At 47.3% G+C, this 6,000-nt stretch overlaps 1 pseudogene; it reads right to left on the minus strand.

Annotated features, from left to right (window-relative positions):
* Nucleotides 1-2,997: 2,997 nt before the first annotated feature.
* On the minus strand, nucleotides 2,998-5,769 carry LOC132234458 (F-actin-capping protein subunit alpha-2-like; annotated as a pseudogene).
* Between the last annotated feature and the right edge of the window lie 231 nt (nucleotides 5,770-6,000).

Raw genomic sequence — 6,000 nt, forward strand, 5'->3', positions numbered from 1 at the left:
GGTCCCTCAGCCCGGCCTGTGCCCTCTCGTAGTCTGGGACCCGTCGGGAAATAATGACCTGCTGGCTTAGGCCTGCTCCCGGATGGCAGAGGGCAGGCCCAATCCCTAAGTGCAGCCCCTGGTCGGGCTCAGAGCAGGGCCAATTGGGGAGTTGGGGCACCACCCCCTGTCATGCACAGAGCAGGGCAGATTGGGAGGTTGCGATGCCACCCTCAGTCACGCTCAGGGTAGGGCCGATTGGGGGGTTGGGGCACCGCCCCCTGTCACACTCAAGGCAGGGTCGATGGGGAGGTTGCGGCGCCAACCCCTGTCACGCACAGAGCAGGGCCTATCAGGGGGGTTGGGGCACTGCCCCCTGTCATGCACAGAGCAGGGCCCATCGGGGGTTTGGGGCTCCGTACCCTGTCACGCACAGAGCAGAGTCAATCAGGGGGTTGGGGAGCTGCCCCCTGTCATGCACAGAGCAGGGCCGATCAGGGGGTTGAGGAGCTCCTTCCTGTCACTCACAGAGTAGGGCTGATAGGGGAGTTGGGGCACCGCCCCCTGTCACACTCAGGGCAGGGCAGATCAGGGGGTTGGGGCGCCGCCCTCTATCACCCACAGACCAGGGCCGATCAGGTGGTTGGGGCGCCGCCACTCTCACACTCAGGGCAGGGCCGATGGGCAGGTTATGGCTCTACCCCATCACACACCAGAGCAGGGCCCGTGGGGGGGCGGGGGTTGGGGCGCTGCACCTTGTCACACACAGAGCAGGGCCGACCAAGGGGTTGGGGTGCCGCACCCTGTCACACACAGATCCTCAAGGCGATCAGGGGGTTGGGGAGCTCCCCCCTATCAGGCACAGAGCAGGGCTGACCAGGGGGTTGGGGTGCCTTCCCCTGTCACGAACAGAGCAGGGCGGATAGGGAGGTTGTGGCCCCGCCCCCTGTCACACACAGAGCCGCAGGGCGATCAGGGGGTTTGGGCGCTGCACCCTCTCATGCTGATCCCAGTGCCGGGAGGCCTTGCGGCTCCGCTGATCCTGGTGCTGGGAGGCCTCGCGGCTCTGCTGATCTCAGTGCTGGGAGACATATTACCCTTTTACTATATAGGATAGAGGCCTGGTGCATGGGTGGGGGCTGGCTGGTTTGCCCTGAAGGGTGTCCTGGATCAGGGTGGGGATCCCCACTGGGGTGCCTGGCCAGTCTGGGTGAGGGGCTGAGGGCTATTTTCAGGCTGACTGAAGCTCCCAACTGCTCCTTTTTTTCTTTTTTCTTTTTTATTCTGGGCCAGCTTTAGCTCTGGCTCCAGCTCTGAGGCCTCCACTGCTGAAAGAAGGTATCTGGTTTGTTTCGGTTCTATAATCAAAACTCTGTATCAACTCCAGCTCTGAGATCCCGGGCTCGCTGAAAGCAGGTTTCTGGAGTTTTGTTTAGCTTCTATATTTGTTACAATGTTTAAACTGCAGGCTCAGAGGCTGGCAGCGCAGGCGGGGAATGTTGGAGTCCTCTGTAACTGAAGCAAGCAAGCCTCATGTTAGTTTCAAGCTGCCTGGCTGCCGGCCACCATCTTGGCTGGCAGTTAATTTGCATATCTCGCTGATTAGCCAATGGGAAGGGTAGCGGTCATATGCCAATTACCATGTTTCTCTTTTATTAGATAGGATATAGATTACAGTTTGCCTTGTTATAATATAGAGACCTGGTGCATGGATTTGTGCACCAGTGAGGTCCCTTAGCCTGGCCTGCACCCTCTCGCAATCCAGGACCGGGCTGAAACAGGCAGTCCAGCATCCCCTGAGGGATGTAGTAGTGCGGGGAAGCTGCAGGCAGCTGGGGAGGAGCCAGTGCCACTCCGCTCATCCCAGCCCCACTTTGGCTGCGGCCGCTGTTGCTTGGTGAGCTTGCTGAGCGGCGCTCCTTCTGCGGAAGCACACTGACCACCAGGGGGCAGCTCCTGCATTGAGCATCTGCCCCCTGGTGGTCCATGGGCAACATCGCGACCAGTAGACTGTTCGGTGTTCGGTCGTTCAGTCGCTTGGTTGCTCGGTCGCTCTGGCTTTTATATATATAGATCTGTGGCTTCATGACAAAATTAACTCAAGCTAATTTGCATAACACAAGAAAAAAAGCATTAAATGCATTTCTGAAATAAGTTTTTCATTTAATTTTAGAATCTCAAAATAGCATTAGCCCTTGGCATTGCTTTAAAAAAAAAAAAGGTTTGTTAAACACTAAACTAGCTAAATAACTTGCTTGAAAGCTTTAAACACAATTGGTATAGAAAATGCTTTCCCTCTCATCTCAATCTTACATATATGGAGGAGGTGAGGGGGGAAAGGCAGACAATTTCTTTAGCAGCATATACAGCTAAATCCATTGAACACCTTAAACTGGAAAGCCCATGATTGGCCCCATTAAAAAGAACTGGGCAAATATCAGAAGTTACACAGTTCATAAACCAAAAGACAATAATTTTAGGTTTATGGTAAGTAAAATATTTTTTATAAACTTTTAACATTAAACTAGAGGAATCATCTCTTCATTGTAAGAAAGGCATAACAGAAAGTGAAAGACATTTAAACTAAACTGATTTTCAATCCTCTTAGAACAAAAGAAATGAAAAGTAATGGCTGATTAGCTAAGCTTCATGCTCTAACCAAACTAATTACAGTGATCTTTAAATGTCAATAGCCCACCTGACTGGGTAGCTTGATAGTTCAATAATTTTGCAATAATATTTTTAAGAACACAAAGAGCCCTAGCTGGTTTGGCTCAGTGGATAGAGCATCGGCCTGCGGACTGAAAGGTTCTGGGTTCGATTCCAGTCAAGGGGCACATGCCCAGGTTGCTGGATGCTCAGTAGGGGGCATGCAGGAGGCAGCTTATCAATGATTCTCTCTCATCATTGATGTTTCTCTCTCACTGTCCCACTCCCTTCCTATTTGAAATCAATAAAATGTATTTTAATAAATAAATAAAAACACAAAGCCACTAAAATGCTCCGATCACGCAATGTTCATCTTAATGCATTCTGCATCTGTTTGCCAATCTGCAGCTGAGGACCTTGTTCCAATCAATCTTAGTGCGTGTAACTGGCAACTGTTGACAGAAGGCTTTGAAAGTAGTGTCCGACATGGTCTGAAAGTTCTCCCTGATGGCAGTCTGGTATTCATTTTCTGAAGCTTCTACAACCTTTATAAATTCTTTTGCTGTTTGCACCTCATTAGACACTGTTAGGGAATCGTGTATATCTTTATGACTCACTAGCTGAACATTACCATCTTCATAATAATGAACCTGAAATTTCAAGATGCCAACCACTCTAGTGGTTGAAGGAGTGATTGTAAACTTCCACTCTGACCTCCAATGACCATTCCAAAAGTTTTTTGCTTGGAACTGATGGCTCTCTGTGCATGCAATAATGGTTTGCTGCCCGTATGTTTTTTACCACATACAGTACAGACCCCATCCAGATAATGTTCTTTTACATAAGCTCGTAGAGCCGTTTCTACTCACGTTCTCCATGATTCAATTGCATTCTCTGCTTCATACGGTCTTGGATCAGTCACTTCCTTTCTTAAGTGATCAAATTTGAAACAGATTCTGTTTTCTTGGATCCTAAAACTTTCCATTTCTCATGTATCCATGTTTTGTTATCGATACCTGATCTTCATCACCTTCAATTTTTACTGGAGTAACTGGTCCAAGTTATATTGTGCAAATGCTTGGGCTGCTCCTTCCCTGAGAAGATTATCATTATTAAGCAGCAACCGGACATCATTAAACACCTCATTAAATTCTCTAGGAGAGGCATGTATGATGAATTTTGCTGCTATTGAACCATAGGCACCCCATCTTGTTAGAATTGCCGTTTAAAAATTTTCACTAAACATAGATGGTCCTTTGTTCTGTTAATTAACTCTGCTATTCCTGGCTTCTGTAAACATGCTTGCTCGAATAATAGGGATGATAAGCTCAGTTATCTGGTCCTGCAAGCCACTCTGCTGACGTAAGGGTCTGGTCCATCCCTGGTTACTCCCATGCCAGGTGTCTTTTAGTTATCTGAATTATGCTGTGCTCAAGGCTACAAGCTTCCTGCAAGATATCTACTAAGCACTCTGCCCCCATCCCAGTACATAGGGCTCTTTGAAAAGCCTGCAAAAGGTCCAGAAGACCCATATTTAGGACACAAAGAAACCGGGAGGGTATAAAGCAGTGGTTCTCAACCTTCCTAATGCCACGGCCCTTTAATACAGTTCCTCATGTTGTGGTGACCCCCAACCATAAAATTATTTTCGTTGCTACTTCATAACTGTAATGTTGCTACTGTTATGAATCGTAATGTAAATATCTGATATGCAGGATGTATTTTCATTGTTACAAATTGAACATAATTAAAGCATAGTGATTAATCACAAAAACAATATGTAATTATATATGTGTTTTCCAATGGTCTTAGGTGACCCCTGTGAAAGGGTCGTTTGACCCCCAAAGGGCTCGCGACCCACAGGTTGAGAACCACTGCTCTAAACAGAGACAGTGGAATGGATTTTTCATGTCATTCCCTTCTGGCCTGTAGTGTTTCTGTTAGAAATCAGCTGACAGCCTTGCTGCCTTAAGATTCTCTCTTTGTCTTTAACTATTGCTGTTTTAATTATGATTACTTTTCAATGTGATTACACAGATGTCACTTCTACACCTAATGCATCAGAGATCATTTTGCTCCATATTATCATCCAAACCCCCTATGTTTGTTCACTTAAATAGTTGTCACTAGCCCTAGCTGGTATGGCTCAGTGGCTAGAGTGTCTGCCGGCAGACTGAAGGGTCCTGGGTTTGATTCCAATCAAGGGCATGTATCTCGGTTGCAGGCTTGATCCCCAACCCCAGGTTTGGCTTGTGTGGGAGCCAACCAATCAATATGTCTCTCTCACATCAATGTTTCTCTCTCTGTCTCTCCCTCTCCCTTCCACTCTCTCTGAAAAAAAATCAATGGAAAAATATTCTCGGGTGGGGATAAATAAATAAATAGTTGCCCCTAATCATCAGAGAAATGCAAATCAAAACCACAATGAGGCCCTAGCTGGTTTTGCTCAGTGGATAGAGCGTCGGCTTGTGGACTGAAGGGTCCTGGGTTCGATATTAGTCAAGGACACATGCCCAGGTTGTGGGTCTGATTCCCAGTAGGGGACATGTAGGAGGCAGTCGATCTATGATTCTCTGTCACCATTGATGTTTCTATCTCTCTCTACTGTGTGAACCACATCCGGTGGGGCTTAGGGTTTAGGAAATGGAGGAACAATCAAAATGGAAAAATAAAAAAAGAGATTCCATACAACACACTGCCAATGATTCATTTTGGTGCTTGTCAGTTTTTAGATCACAGATATGGCGAGAGAAGCCTAAAACGACCCCCCACCCCGCCCCTCCATGAAGTTGTGTACTCCCCGCCTTTCTCGGGGACCTCTTCATCACTGGAGAATTGTGGACTATGCTCTGATCTTGGAAGATGAAGGAGATGCTGACACTGGGAGGGGAGTGACAGATCTCAGAGAAGGTGGTACGGGAATTTCCAACTTCCTCCTGCAGCTATCAAACAAATCTCCATAAAAAGTATCAGATGGAGGAAACAAAAATGATAAGAAACAGACTCAACCCAACCCATGAGTCACTTCTCTTTTTAAAAAAATATTACATATGCCCCCTCCCTCCCTGCCCCCCACCCAATAACCCCTTCTAGCTTGCCCCTACCCCCTTGCCCCAGGTCTTCACCCATGTCTGTGTCCATGGCTTATGCAAAACTGCATTCAAGTTCACTGGTGGATCTCTTCCCACCCACCCCCACCTTCCCTCTGACATTCAACAATCTGTTCCATGTCTATGTCTCCGAATCTATTTTGCTCATTGGTTTATTTTGTTCTTTAAATTCTACATATGAGTGAGATCATATGATACTTGTCTTTCTCCGAGTGGCTTATTTTGCTTAGTGTGATGCTCTCCAGGTCCCTCTATGCTGTCT

The sequence above is a fragment of the Myotis daubentonii genome, chromosome 5 (assembly GCF_963259705.1).
Source record: "Myotis daubentonii chromosome 5, mMyoDau2.1, whole genome shotgun sequence".
Taxonomy (NCBI): domain Eukaryota; kingdom Metazoa; phylum Chordata; class Mammalia; order Chiroptera; family Vespertilionidae; genus Myotis; species Myotis daubentonii.